Source organism: Mustela erminea, chromosome 14 (genome assembly GCF_009829155.1).
Source record: "Mustela erminea isolate mMusErm1 chromosome 14, mMusErm1.Pri, whole genome shotgun sequence".
NCBI classification, from domain to species: domain Eukaryota; kingdom Metazoa; phylum Chordata; class Mammalia; order Carnivora; family Mustelidae; genus Mustela; species Mustela erminea.
In genome coordinates, this window is record NC_045627.1 from 16820529 (window position 1) to 16837071 (window position 16543).

A 16543-nucleotide genomic window follows, 5' to 3' on the forward strand; every position below is an offset into this window, starting at 1 on the left:
TGACTCATTGGAGCGGAAGACGTCCTAGCTGTATTAGAGGAAATCCAATAAGATGGAAGGTATCAAAGCTGGGACAAGAATGTGAGAGCTCGAGAGAGAAGAGGCAGAGGAAAAGCCACATCCTCAGAAGTGACAGTATGCGCTTCTCTACGCACACAGGACACGTCTCCACCAAGGTCAGGTGTCAGTGTGGGTGCCAGCTCCTCTGGGAAGTTTTTCCTCACTTCCCCCACCTGGACAATGCCTGGGAGAGCCGCTGTGCACGCTGGCTTGGCGCTCTCTTACCATTTTGGCATACAGATTTTGGGGGGGTCTGAAAACAATCAAGCTTTGACCTTCTGCCTAACTGCCTAAAAGAATTTAGATGGAAGAGCTGCCTGGGGAAGGGACGATCACCATAGATTACTACTGTATCATAGGAGGCAGGGGGGTAGATGAGGAGGAGTTAGGCAAATCTGTTGGTTAAAATTCCTCTCTGTGTCCCATTGTTTCTGAATGGCCCAGCAAACATTTGTTTACCAAACATTTACTCTATTTCATCTTCCTCTAAATTGCTTTCCTTCCTTTTGAAGTCCCAGACCCCTACCCCCTTTTCCTTAATTCAGGATGACATATAGACTTCGTTTTTGGTGTCTTTGGAATCTCACGTTTATGCAGATTTCCATCTGTATGCAATTAAGTTCTTAATTGCATTCTACAGATTGCATAAACTGTTAGTCTGTCTGATGTCCATTTAATTATTACCAAAAGAACCTTGAAGGGTAGAGGAAAATTTTTCCTAGGTAATAATAACAAAAGGCAAATACACAATGTGCTGTTGGATGAAAAAGCACTTGAAAAGCTATGTAGAATAAAATGACATTATTTGTAAAACTCATAGAAAGAAGACTTGTGACAGATAAATCGAAAGGTTAACTGTGAGTCTTGATGGCTGATAGGGAGATTACTTTATGACTAATAAAATTGCTTTTAAACTCCCCCCTTTTCTTAGACTCTAGGTTTGCCTGAGCTTTAGCTTTTGAGACTTTCCTTAAGAAGTCTATTATGGGGAGAAGCAGGTGGCATCTGTTGGGTAAGCACCTGACTCTTGGTTTGGCTCAGGTCATGATCTCAAGGTTGTAGACATGGAGCCCCATGTTGGGCTTCACCCTGGGCGTGGAGCCTGCTTGACCTTCTCTCTCCCTCTGCTCTTCCATGCCTCACTTACTCCCACTCTCTGAAATAAATCAATCTTTAAAAAATAAAAGAAGTCTACTATGTACCTTTGACATGCATTTTGTTTTCCTATTTTCTACCTGCCCTCTAAAAATCACAACATAGTCAAGAGCTCCCTATCTAGTTCTGGGAGTTTCTTTAGCTGCCTTTTCCTTATTTCTCACATGACTTTGTTGTCTGAATTCCTTTAAGAATGTTTCTTTCCTAGATCATTTTACATTTTAGATTCTCAGAATCACAGAATCTCCCTACCTTTTCTTACCATTTCTTTTCTTCCTTCCTTCCTCTCTCTCTCTTTCTTCTTTCTTTCATTGACAGTTTATATTTTTTAGACTTGTTTTTGTTTTGTTTTGTTTTGTTTTGTTTTGTTTTAGTTCACAGGAAAAGTTGAGACTGAAGTACAGAAAGTACATATATTTTCTGGTTCCTCTCTGTTTCCCCCTCTACCAATATTCCTTACTGGACTGTTTGTTTGTTATAATCAATGAATCTGCATTGACATGAATGTCCCCCAAATTCCATAGTTTATGGTTGACTCTTGGGGCTATACATTCTGTGAGTATTGACAAATGCACAATGACATGTATCTATTTATAACATCATATGGAGGGACACCTGGGTGGCTCAGTGGGTTAAAGCCTCAGCCTTCAGCTCCGGTCATGATCTCAGGGTCCTGGGATCGAGTCCCGCATCGGGCTCTCTGCTCAGCGGGGAGCCTCCTTCCTCCTCTCTCTCTCTCTGTCTGCCTCTCTGCCTATTTGTGATCTTTGTCTGTCAAATAAATAAATAAAATCTTAAAAAAAAAAAACATCATATGGAATCAATTCCCTGCTCTAAAAATCCTCTGTGATCTGCCTATTTATCCCTCCCTCCCCCACAGGCCCAGGTAATCCATGATCCTTTTACGGTCTCCACACTTTTGGCTTTTCCACAATGTAATAGTGTTGGAATCATACAGTATGGAGACTTTCTGGTTGGCCTCTTCCCACTTCATAATATGAAATTAAGCTTCCTCCATGTTTTTTCATGGCTTGATAGCTCATTTCTTTTTAATGCTGAATAATAGTCTATGGCCTGGGTAGACCACAGTTTATCTGTTCACCTACTGAAGTATATCTTAGTGCTTCCAACTTTTGGTGATTATGCCTAAAGCTGGATTATTAATAAAACTACCGTAAACACCTGTGTAGGTTTTTGAGTGGAAACTTTTCAACTTATTTGGGTGAGTACAAAGGAGTATGATTGCTGAATTGTATGGTGAAAGTATATTTAGTTTCATAAGAAACAGCCAAACTGCCTTCCAAATTTGCCCTACCCTTTTGCAATCCCACCAGCAATTAGTGTCTGTTTCTCTATAGCCTTGCCAGCAATTGGTGGTGTCAAGGTTTTGGATTTTGACCATTTTAATAAGAGTATAGTGGTTCCTCAGTGTTGTTTGATTTGCAGTTCCCTAATGACATATGATATAGAACATATTTTCTTATGTTTCCTTGCCATCTGTATGAATTCTTTAGCAAGGTGTCCATTCAGATCTTTTCTCATTCTTTAATCCATTTTTCTTTTTCATTGTTGAGTTTTAAGAGTTTTTGTCCATTTTGGATGACGGTCTTTTATCAGCTATGTCTTTTGTAAATATGTCTTCCAGGCTGTGGCTGGTCTTTTTAGTCTCTTGATAGTGTCTTTGGGAGAATAAAAATTTTACTGAAGTCCAGCTAGTCAATGATTTTTTTCATGGATTGTGTCTTGGGTATTGTACTAAATGTCATCCTATACCCAAGGTTCTATAGAGTTTGTCCCCTGAAATCTAGGGGCTTTTGTAGTTTTGCATTTTACATGCAGGTCTTAAGGTCTGTGAACAATTTTGAATTAATTTTTGTGAAGGGTATGAAGTCCATACACAGATTCATTACTTTGTGCTATGTAGATGTCCAATTGTTCCGGCACCAATTGTTGAAAAGATGAGCTTTTCTTCATTGTATCGCCTTTGCTCCTTTGTCAAAAGTTCATTGAGTATGATACATGGGTCTATTTGCTCTCTGTGGATTGTAATTTAACCTGGGAATAGGTTTCATTTTCCTTACTTTCACTTTCTTTAAAACTAACATTCTCAAAGCTACGGTCACCGATGTCTTCAGCTCTTTGCTTTTAGTTAATTTAACCAGATGTACTGATCCGAGAGCTCTTCTGTTGACATTATACTTCCTCTGTGCTGGTCTAGCAATCTTTGTCAGGGGGAGAATTCTAGAATTTTTTCTCTTATCACTATTTCTATACTTTTTCCATTTTCTCTAATTCCCCACCCCTAGATTTATGCATTCTCTTTAGGTATACAAAGATTTACAATCTATCTTTGTATCATGTCAGTGTTTTTCAGAGACTGAGAGAGGTCCAAGCTATTTCAAAAATCTTGAAGTTAGTGGATTGTTTAAAAATGGTAAAAATCCAAAATACAGTGCTAAAAATTGTGGGATACTTGAACGGATTATATTTTTTTAGCTACAGTTTTTCATATACAGAAAATGGCCTGGTAATTAAGTTGAATTTTTGCTAAGTCATTATAGAATTTACCTAAAATGCTAAGTCCTAGCGTGATACTCAGTTTGTCTGCCCAGTACCCTTTCTCTCCTTTACGACCAAAATAATTGTTCTTCAGAGCCGCGATGAGAACAGCTGAACAGTGAGATCTCTCTGGCAGTACTGGGGCGGTCTCTGAGTGCTCTGGTCAGTGAAAGTAGCAGATGTCCTCAGGGCAAGGAGACCCTTTTTGAATAAAACAAGCAGCAAGCAGTTTCTTTCGGCCCATCACCTTTTGTTTCTTCCTGCTTGAAGTGTGGACAGGAAGGCTCCAACTGTAGTCATTATTTTGTCAAGTCCAGTGCAATGGAAGAAGCAGCAGCATCTGGTAGACAAAATCCTTAATGAGTCTCTGGTTGTTCAGTTTTTCCATTTGTGGCCAAACACATTCCTAAATTGCCCATGGCCTTGGTCATGCGGTGAGAGTCTTCTCTTGGTCCTCCAGGCATCTCCCAAGACTATTGGTGCGAATTTGTTTCGGAGACCCCGGCCCCGCAGTCTTCTCACCGCCTCCCCCACCCCCACCGCCACCGCAAGCTCTTCTCATCAGACCTACACTTTCAAAAAGGAGCATTCTTTCTCTATCATCACATCTGGGTTGGGAATCCCACTTAATAAAATAGCATTAATTATTGATATTTATAGCATTAGGCTTGCCCCTAACGTGAAGAGCTCAGACGCCCTCCAGTTATGTCTCTTGGTCCATGCCTTAGTGGAGAGCCCTCCGCAGCAGGAAGTGAGCTTGCTGACTCCATTTCTTCCCCTTCAACAAACGCTTCCCAGCCCCTGTTTTTCCATGGCGACTTCACAGAGCTTTTTTCCGCTGATAACCTTCCTCTTCACAAGTGATCCTTAAAGTCCCTCACACTCAACCCTACCCCAACTCCCGCCCAGCGGGAACTCGCTACAATTGCTCTTAGAGTTTGTTCTTCCCTTTTCCCCCTTGTTCTGCTTGGCCCGGGCACACGGCCTCCTGTCCCTTCTGAGAGACCCCACAAGAGCATCTAGTCTCCACGAGCAGCCAGGCCACCTCCATTCCAGCATAGACAAAAGTTAGTTTTCCCTCAAACTCTCTATAACGTAGGCTTTGCTGACTGTATTATTCCCAGAGAAATGAAAACGCTCTTCGTACCCCAGTTATTAGGAGAACCACAAGTTAGAAATTCCAATCAAGAACTCGCTACTAGATGGTATAAGGTCAAAGTTCAACGTTGTTACCAATTCAGATGGGAGTTTGTCTCACGAACGGGCAAGGACGTGAGTCGTGATGCCGACAGAGCAATGCTGAGACACGCTCTCTGGCAAGCAGCCTCTTCTGCTTGGTGGCAACTTTCAGTTTCCTGACAGGTCTGGTTTAGCAGCTCACCTGGTACAATTGTACAACAGGGAGCAAGGACAGGCAGGAAGCCTGCGAATCCAGGGAAGAATCACTCATCTTGTAGGGGATGCTCTTTCAGACACATACTCGCTGCTTCTGAAACTGGGTTATAACCTATGTGTCCTTGGTGAGCTGACCACCAGCCAGATGGGAATTTGACCCAATTTGCAAAGGGTGGACTTGATCATTTGGACTAGGGATGAGGAGTGTCTCGTTTGGCTTCTCGGGGGCGTGCATAAAGCTTGTTGTCTTGCTAAGTACTCTGGTACAGGACCCTGCTCTACCTTCCATAGAGGGAACCCCTGAGCTTGGACTTGCTAGAAAGCCTGTGGGCAGCTGTCATTGAGAACTACCAGGCTGAGACTTGTACTTGCTACAGCCCACCCAGAGCTGGTCATGCCTCTGTCACCATCAATAGGTCATGTATCTTCAGTCTTCAAGTCATTGAATGTGGGCTCAATTTCTTCATCTGCAAAATGGGCATGATGCTATCTAGTTTGTAAGAGTGTTCTGCAAGTTAAATCATTCCAACGTGTATGTGAGATGTACGACAGCTGTTCCACTCATTACTCATTACTCATATTTATTGAGCATCTTGAGTGAGCCAGACCCTGTGCTCAAGATGCAGTCTCTGCCCCTAAAATGCTTATAGTTTATCGAGTGGAGGAAACAAAAATTTTACAGATAATCTTACAAGTAACATCATAATTAGAATAAAAATTAAGAAAGTAACCAGGGCACTCTGTTAGCTCCCACCACCCCTTATTGCTGAGCACGGCATACTGGAAATCAGAAGTTTTTAATGTGAGGCAAGTAATAAAACATCTTGGCATTCACTTCTTGGCAGAAAATTGGAGCCATTACAGGATGGGTCTTATATATATAGAAAAGTTGAAAGTGTTGTTTGGCCTTAATCTTCTCAAAAAGAGAATGGAAATCAGTCCAATCCAAGCCAAGCAAAGCAAGCCAGCTCATTAACCGCAAGTCAACCAACATACAAACATAAAAGAATTAGATAGTAAGTGAAAATGATTATAGTGACACTTACTTCCAAATCTAATAATGAGATTAGCTGGTATTTATTAAGTTCTTTTCATGTCCCCGTCCTGTGCCAGGTTCTTTCCTGGATGTTCCCGTTGGTTCTTCAGTACTCTTCTGGATACGTGGCACGATATCCACACTCTACAGATGGGAGAGCCTGCCAAGGGTCCCACGACACAAACAGGACAGAGTTGGTTTTCCAGTAAAGATCTCTGTGACCGAGAGCCTCAGTGCTATCAACTAGCACACAACAAAGCATTTCTCTAAAAATAAGATTGTTTGGGAACCAATTTTAGAAAGAATTAAATTCTCAGATAATCTGTGAATAAATTCCAGGTGGGTAAAATGTCTAAATATAAAATGCAAGCCTACACGAAAAGATAGACTGCAGGAGAAATATTTTTATATGATTAGGGGTGGAGAAGCCCTTCCTAAGTATGGCATGCAGCCCATAAATTATAAAAGAAAGTGATTGACCAGTAGGAATTATTTAAAATGCTTTTAGGGCAAAGAAAACCATAAACAAAATAAAAGGGAAATGAAAACGGAGAAAAAAAATTGCGATCTACATCACAAAGAGTTAAAATCTACAATATGTAAATAAACCGATAAGGAAAACAAATAAACAAATGGAAAAATAGGTTAATAATATGAGTTTAACTGTCATGGTTAGCTTTACTGACAAATAACAAATCAAAACAATAATGATTATTTCTGAAATATATTTTCTTTCTGTTTTTTTAAGATTTTATTTTTTTTATTTGGCACAGAGAGAGACAGTGAGGGAGGGAACATTAGCAGGAGGAGCGAGAGAGGAAAATCATATGTATGTATTTATTTGACAGAGAGTGAGAGATAGCATGAGAGGGAACACAAGCAGGGGGAGTGAGAGAGGGAGAAGCAGTCTTCATGCCGGGCAGGGAGCCTGATGCAGGACTCTCTCCCAGGACCCTGTCATGACCTGAGCCGAAGGCAGATGTTTAATGACTGAGCCACACAGGCGCCCCTGAAATGTATTTTCCAAGCGTAGAAAACATTAATGTCAAATATCAAACACACGTAAACACTAACAAATTGTCAAATATTAAAATAGCTATTATAGTTTTCAGTATCCCATTTGTTGCTCTCTTTAGTTTTGGAATGTCTCCTAACGAGTATTTCCACACCTGTGCAAAAATTCATTTATGAAGATTCGATATTATATTTTACAACATTGGGAAAAACAGAAAAACTCACAACTGTACATATAATTTAGTAGAAACAGGTTCTTCAGGAAGAACGCAGATATTATCATGTGATGGACTTTGCAGTTATAAAAAAAGGGCGTTGACTCCTATGTTCTGATAGGAAGGGTATGATTTATTATAAAGTAGAAAAAGCACACGGTTGAACTGTACTGTTTTATTTGTATTATAAAACCATACTTCTGGATACACAGGAAAAAAGCCTTGAAACATTAGTACTTAAATACTAATAATTACCTCTAGGGACTGGAAAGAGTAAGGAGGCCTTAGTATCTACATTTGTATTGCTTAAATTTTCAAAACACACACACACACACACACACACACACACACACACACACACACACGTATTTCTCCATAAATTTTAGAGACAAGCCAAAAATAAAACATTCCATTGTTTCCTAAAATTAAAAAAGAAGTTACTTATTTAAGATTCAATTGACCAAAATACGCTTTTATGGTATGGATGGTTGGATGGTCATTTTCATTCCACTGTAGCTACTCTGGGAAATCTCTCAAGATTGCTTTCTTATTCTTTCTAAGGGTTTCAGAAGTTCTATCTGGAATTTTTCCCCTAAAAAAAACAAACAAAACAAAACTACTATTTTATCTAATTCCATCTCCATGCATTGGCCTGCAGAGGTGTGTCTGGAACTAGGAGCTTTGCTCACTCTCTAAGTGCGGTCGACCGTCCCTGCTGATGAGGCTGCTGACTGCACAGATGACCTTGTCTCTAACCCTTCTTCTTTAGTTCCCAAAGATAATCCCGGTTCTTGTTAGCAGCTCTCGAGCTTCAGCTGCCCAGCGTGGGGACAGGAGAGTTGTGCCCTTTGAAGTAGATCATGTTGCTCATTCAAAGACAACAGAATATGATTGACTTTGTGTTGGATAAACATTCAACCCAACATCAGCTGGGACATGAGATTCTGACACTAGAGGTGCCGTCATTCACTGGCCACAGGAGTGGCCAGAAAATCCCTAAATGGAAGTGACTTAAAAATATCTCATCGGGGCACCTGGGTGGCTCAGTGGGTTGGGCCTCTGCCTTCGGCTTGAGTCATGATCTTGGGATCCTGGGCTCCGTCCCCGAATCAGGTTCTCTGCTCAGCGGGGAGCCTGCTTCCCCCCTCTCTGCCTGCCTCTCTGCCTACTTGTGATCTCTCTGTCAAATAAATAAATAAAATCTTAAAAAAAAAAGAGAGAGAGAGAGAGAGAGAGAGAAATCTCATCATTACAGTCAAGGTGTTAAAAGTAGAAGGAGAAGCTGGTGCATTTGGATGGCTTGAATGGCAAAGGGAGAGGGTCAGTAAGTAGATCACTGTCCAGTCGGAGAGAGGTCTCTAACCCGGTGCTACGCCACCGGGTTCCAGGGGCTCAACCCTCTTTTATATTAGACAATAACTTAGAAAAACCCATATGAGTTATGACGATCAAGTTTACGGAGGGCATGAAACTGGGAAGAATATCAAGCTCTTTGGTGGAAACAGTCCTGAAAAATCTCCTAACTGCTTGACGTTTGCTCCAAATGAGATCTGTTCTGGAATCCAAAAAGGCATCTAATGGAATTCCAGATTGCAGGAATGTGTGGTTTCAAAAGAGTGTCCGTGACAAAGCAGTACGACCAAAATGCTTGAGAAGTGTGATGGGGCTACCAAGTCAGCTGATGCCATCTTGGGCTGCCTTAATGCAAGCATGGCTATTAGACGTGTGTGTTTTCAACTTACACACATATTTGAACCACTTAAAAGCTTTCCCCAAAGTCCGATTCAGTTGGTCTTGGTGAAGCCAAGGCCTAGGAATCTTTAAGAGCTCTGTGGTTTTAACTAGCCATACAATTGCTTTTATGAGAAGGAAAAACATATTGATGATATTTGCCGATTGTTTTTGTTCTCAGAACCATAGTAAGTAGCCTTTGGGACTTTGGGTCTAAATTGCCTTATTGTGATTTAAGGAACCCAAGTCATCCAAGAAGAATGCGGGGATCATTTAGTAAGTGTTAAAGTGTCTACAGCATGCTGGGGCGCCCACAGGCTGAAGGCGGTGGACTAGAAGTTGCCAATGGTCCCATTCCTGTAGGAATTAGGAAAGGAAGACCTCGGCATCGTGGGGTGTAGCTCAAACCCCTGTTCTGCCACTGGCTGGGTGACTTAAGAAGTTATTTACCTTCTCTTTGGCTTTTTCTTCAACTTCAAGATGAATTTAATTCTAAAAGCTCCTCAGGGAGTAGTAATGACTAGATAATATAGAGTACTTGGTACACGGCAACTTTCAGTGTTTTATTAAAATTCGCTGGTTACCTTTGGGTCTAATTACTTTGATGGCACGATTGGTGGGTTATAGGCCATGGAAGATTGAGATCACCATACAGTTCATTCCCACCTCTTCCTAAAATCATCTTTCTTCTGTCTAGTTTCTAGCGGTCCTTCCTTTTTTCCCTTTCTTTCCTTCTTTCTTCCTTCCATTCCTCCCTTCCCTTTGTTGAACACGTCACAATTCGCATGTACATCCACACGTCTTAGTTCATCTATGGAAAATGGCCGTGATGATATCATCATGTATTCAGGTCTGTTGGGGTCTTGTTTTGACATTCTCTTCTATACTTATCTGAAATCTACTTGTCCAAATCATATAAAAATGTCCTTATTTAGGTCAGTGTTTTCTGACTGATCAGTAGAAGTGGGTCTTTCTCATTTCAGTGGTGCCCTCAGTCCCAATGATTTGTTTTCTTCAGAGCCACTGTGACTCCAAAATCTGCATGTAATTGGGCTCATTCCTGCTGGAATTAGAAAAGTCGGTCTTGCTGACATGCTGGAGTCGGGTCACTTTCTGCCTGGTTCATTTCCCCACAGAACATGTGTGGTTTGGGGGAAGGCAATGAAATTCACATGCTCTGTTTCCTGCTTTTCAGGCTCAGGAATCAGGCTTTCTACTTTCTTCTGTTCTTGCCCCCCAAATAAAATCAACTAATTTCCACTAAAGAGACCCATTTCCCTAAGAGCATGGCAAAAAGGTTGAATGTTGATGCAGCCAGTAAAACAGGGGAATACTAAAGGATGAATGAACTTAGTTATGTCAGTATATTGCTGATCATAAGACAAAAATGAATAAAATATTAAAATATATAAAAGTAAAAAGTCCTTCTTCCTAGAGTGTCTAGCATCATTTTATTATCCACATAGGCTTTTAGCAATGTCTTCATTAAGCTAGTATCAACAGGATTTTCTCTAAGATTAGAAACACATGGATCCCTACTATCTGTTAGACTAATTCTCGGAACTGTCTTAGAAACACAAGACCAAAAAATGGTTTGGATTCTGGCATTGCTTGATCCCAATCTGTGTGAGGGAAAAGAAATATTTTTAAACATAGGTCTTTTACTCTGAAAATATTCCTTTATTAATATTGAGGTGATCATTGTTAATTTAAATAAAATTACAGCTTTAAACTCTTTTCTTAAAGAAGAAATACAACAGTCATAGATTTGATTTTATTTTTAACTTCCAGCAATGTGAGAGGGAAAGGAATTTCCAAATAAGGGTCTCATTTAACAAAGGAAACTCCAAGTATTTATTCTTTCCAAGGAGCAGAGATACTAATTTAAATATTATGATCAGGGCATAATATCACTAATAAGACAATCAAAAAGCTTCTTTAGAGGTTAAGGTTACTTTCACAGGACATAGAGATTGTCTCTGTAGTCTTTTTATCATATAGGAGTACTTAACACAGAGAGAGACAGAGACACAGAGACAGAGATAATCTGAGAGGATCAGAGTTTAAACTGTGGAAAAGAAAAAGGCAGAATAGAAAAATGAACATATAACACAGTGAGCACAGAATTGCACCTACATTATCAAATCCTAAAACGGACCAAAGATCCATGAAATAAAGACATATTTTTGGACATCCTACCATCACCTTCTTGAGAATTTTCAATTTATACATCCTGTATGCAAATGTAGAATTGGATACTCTTTGAGAAAAACTTCTTAAAGTTGAATTTTAAATTAATTAGTTTGAAAAAGTCGATGAAATGTCACCAGCTTAGTGACAAAATGTTCGTACGTCACTGGCCCATGTTTTCCCTCCGTATAAGCATTTCGAATCTCACTCCAAAAGGGTAGTCAGGGCTGACCAGTAGCCTTTCCTCCCTCCGGTCCAGGCATTAAGCCCGCCTGCCATGACTCCTCTGTCTACAATCTCCAGCACCTTTTCTACTTCTCACTCTCATCTGGTGACCTTTTCTCTAGTTTCACGGAGACCGAAGAAGCAAGATGAGCCGAGATTCCCTCACTTCCACCAGCACACCTCTCCCCCTGCTTGCCTTGTATTTTGCTTTCCCTCCTTCTGAGGAAGAGCGGTCCGTCCACATTTCCGACTGAGGTCTACTTCTCTTCTCTTTTGGATCCCGTCTTCTATCTCCCCCTTGAAGACATGCCTCTTTCAATTGTCTCCTCTTTCTTCGGTATTCCTTTCCCCCCGCCCCCACCCCCTTACTGGATCATTCCAATCAGTCTCCAAATATGTGCTCCTAACCTCCATCTTTATAAAAGCAGAGCGGCCCCTGATTCCCTTCTCCCAGTCCCCCATTTCTCCATAAGTTCCCATATTTCTCTTTTTTATCTGGCAGCAGAACTCCTTGACTATGTTGTCAAACTTGTTGTCTCCAATAGTTTTCCTTCTTTCTCCCTTGAGTATGACATTCCCCAAAGCTTTTATCTCTATGCCTTTGCCAAAACAGTGTTTTTCAAGGTCAACTAAAAATCTCTACATGACCACATTCAACCGTCAGTTCTCGGGCTGCACCTTATCCTACATACTGGAAGTGGCAGATGATTTCCTTTTTCTGGAAACACACCCATCCCTTGGCTTCCATAAGACACCCTCTTTCTTCTTCTCTTCTGTGTTCCTCATCCCCGTGGACTCTAAACACTGAAGGGCCTCAGAGTTCCATCCTTAAATCTCTTCACTTCTCCTTCAACACTGGCTCTTTAGGGAAAGGCATCCAATCCCATGGCAGATAACTCCTAATTTCCTATCTCCAACCTGGACCTCCTATCTGACTTTGCTTGTGTACCCATACACCTAACTGGTGTCTTTACAGTGATGTCCAATAGGCATTTCCCACCATGGCACACCCCACACTGGACTCTCCCATACCTTTTTCCCACTCAAGTCCACTCCTCTCCCTGGTTATTCCCATCTCAGCACATGGCAGCTCTATTTTTCCTCTCGCTCAGTTTTAGAAAATGAATCATTGACTCTTTTTCATTCATACCATATCTCATCCATCAGTACACTCTATCAGCATTCCTTCCACATACACACAGAATCTGACTCCTCCTCTGCCACCACCTTAGTCTAGCTTAATTTTATGACCCACATGGGCTTTTAGCAAGTTATCTCCTAACCCTTCCCCTTCCTTCCCACTATGTCTGAAATGAAAATACCTCAATACCTTTTCGTTTCATTTATAGTAAGGTTCTAGTCTTTTCCACACCATACAGGCTCTACACCACCCTGTTACTTGTTCCTCTCGACACCATTTTCTACAACTCCCCTTGTACACTGTCCTCTAGTCATGGTGGTATTTTTGCCCTTCCTAGAAAAGACCAAAGGATACGTTCCTGCCTCAAAGCTTTTCACCAGTGGGAACCATTTTCCTCTGGATGTTCCCATGGCTCTTTCTCTCATTTCCTTCATGTCTTTGTTCAGACAGTATGTCGACAGAAAGGCCTTCCCTGATTACCCGATACACACTGGCCCCTCTGTTCTCCCTGTCACCCCCTTTCCTTCTTCGATACTCTTCATTATACTTACCATGCCTTGAGATATTATAGATTTGTTTCTCTGTTTATTGCCTGTCTCCTCCCATTATAATATAAATTCCGTGGATTCAGAGGTTCTATTTTGTTGAATGCTATATTTTTCATCCTGTAACAGATCTTAATAAATAAATACTGAGCAGTGAATAAGTTAATGATAGCTACTAATTCTTGAGTGCTTGCTATAGGACGGGTAGTATACTATATTTAATCTCATTTAATTTTTCAGCAAGCTTCTGTCCTTATTCCCATATTATAGGTGAGGAAGTTGAAATTTAGGAAGATGAGGTAGGCTGCCTAGGGTCGTGGATGGGGTCTGTCAGACTGTAAAGCCTGATCTCTACACTGATTTCTTTGTGTCATCCATCCATTAAAACACGTTTTCACACACATTATCTTATTTTTACTTTGATCCTTAAACAAACTCCATGTGAGAGGCAGGAAATACTGTACTATCCTTGTTTAAACCGGTGAAAAAATGGTGGCTCAGAAGGGTAAGATATTTACCTAGAGCCTCAGAACTGGTAAGTGTCACAGTCAGAATTTTAATGATTGTTCTCATGTACAACAAAAATGTTATCTCAAAATTGAGAATTTATTTTGTGAAATAGTTTGCAAAAACTTAAAAATGGTTTACATGGAACCAGTTGCTTTTATTGATAAGAATTAATTTTATTAAAAAAAAAACTGGTGAAGAATTTAGGAGGTATGGACTGTGTATTTATTCCCCAAACTTTGCCTAGAGTCTTGTATTTTTCAAGTTTTTATTTAAATTCCAGTTAGTTAACATACAGTTAATATTAGTTTCAGGTGTACAATTGAGTGATTCAACCCTTCCACACGTCACCCAGGACTTATCGTCACAGGTGCCCTCCTTAATGCCCATCATCTGTCCCCACCCCTACTCCCCTTCTTGAAACCCTCAGTTTGTTCTCTATCCTTAAGAGGCTCTTATGCTTTCCTTCCATCTCTCTTTTTACCCCCCTCCCCCTATGTTCATCTGTTTTGTTTGTTTCTTTTTTTTTTTTTAAAGATTTTATTTATTTATCTGACAGACAGAGATCATAGTAGGCAGAGAGATGGGGGGAAGCAGATTCCCTGCTGAGCAGAGAGCCCAATGCGGGGCTCGATCCCAGGACCCTGAGATCATGACCTGAGCCGAAGGCAAAGGCTTTAACCCACTGAGCTGCCCAGGCACCCCCATCTGTTTTGTTTCTTAAATTCCACATATGAGGGCCGCCTGGGTGGTGCAGCAGATTAAGAGTCTGAGTCTTGGTTTTGGCTCAGGTCATGATCTCAGGGCGGTGAGAGCAAGCCTCATATCAGACTCTGTGCTGAGCATGTAGTCTGCCTGAGATTCTTTCTCCCTCTGTCCCTCCCACTTGTGCTCTCTTTCTCTCTAAGACAAAAAAAAAAAAAAAAAAATCTTCATTTTATTTTTTTTTTCCAGATTTTTATTTATTTGACAGAGAGAGAGAACAAGAGAGGGAATAACAGTGGAAGAGTGGGAGAGGGAGAAGAAAGCTTTCTACAGAGCAGGGAGCCCAATGTGGGGCTCGATCCCAGGACCCTGGGATCATGACCTGAGCTGAAGGCAGACGCTTAACAGCTGAGCCACCAAGCCCCCCCCCAAAAACAACAACAACAAAAAACTTTTAAAGAATTCCACATGTGAGTATGATATTTGTCTTTCTCTCACTGACTTATTTCGGTTAGCATAATACTCTCTAACTGTTGTTAGTTGTTGCAAATGGCAAGATTTCATTTTTTATGACTGAGTAATATTCCATGGTGTGTGTGTGTGTGTGTGTGTGTGTGTGTGTGTGTATACACACCACATCTTCTTTATCCATTCATCAGTCAATGGATATTTGGGCTCTTTCCATAATTTGGCTACTGTAGGTAACGTTGTTATAAACACTCTAGTGCATGTGTCCCTTCAAAGTAGTATTTTTGTATCCTTTGGGTAAATATCTGTGGTACAATTGCTGGGTGGTAGGGTAGCTCTATTTTTAACTCTTTGGGGAACCTCCCTACTGGTTTCCAGAGTGGCTACACCAGCTTGCATTCCCACCTACAGGGTAAGAAGTTTCTCCTTTCTCCACATCTTTGCTGACACCCGTTGTTTCTTGGCGTTGTTGAGTTTAGCCATTCTGAGAGCTGTGACATATCTCTCTGTAGTTTTGATTTATATTTCCACGATGATCAGTAATGCTGAACATTTTTTCATATGTCTGTTGGCCATCTGCTTGTTTTCTTTGGAAAAATGTCTCTTCGTGCCTTCCTAGAGCCTTGTGCTAATACTTGCTTGTTAAATACAACTTCTACATTTTTTGTTCCTGTTGTTCACAGCCCTAGCCCTCTATTGCAAGGTTTCTGGCATCCACTGAGGGACGACAACGTGTTCAGTATTAAGAGATTGTTTTGCTCAGTTTTAACCCTTTCCCCTCCCCCCAGAAAAAATGATCAGGCAAAGGGGAGTGGGTTTGTGCCTTTTTCCTTCTTCTTTCCTTATCTTGTAAAGGATTGTCCACCCCCAGGTTCCCTGGTCATCCCACACTGTCCTGGGCAGTCCCATGTCCTTCTCCTTCTCGTCTGTGTACCAGGTCCAGCCAGGTGCACACTGCACCCCGTCTCCACTTTTCTCTTCTACCTCCAGCCTTTCTCCCACTTTCTTCCCTCGTGTGATTTTATGCAAAGTGGAAAAGGAGGTGGGAAATCGTTCTTCAGTCCCTCATTCCCTCTTCAATGGTAACTCTTAGCCCTCTCTGGGTGCCCAGGGACTGAATAGTCCTTTCCCCTCTAACAGGGAAGGCATAATGCCAAGGGCTTCACTGATCCTATTTCAGGTGTGGATTCTTGGTAATAATTTAAGCTCCTTGTGACTCAATTTCCTCACCTGTGAAATGGTGATAAATAAATAAATAATATATATAGATATAGATATAGATATAGATGATATAGATATAGATATATCTATATCTATATATATCACTTTCTTCCTAAAATGCCAGCACTTGGAATGAGGAGTGACAGGAAATCTTGGGGAGGCAATTGAATGAATCAACAACCACTCACAAGTGATTGTATCTTTTATTATAAATGTTAGGTGAGCCACTAAAATGTGTGATAAGCACAGGCATGAATATATTATTATGGGATAACGACCCTGGAGCTCACTTTCTTTTATTGCACAATCATGTACCTATGGTATATGATCTCTCCCAGAACATATACCATTGTACCCCACAGTGATTTAGCTTGAA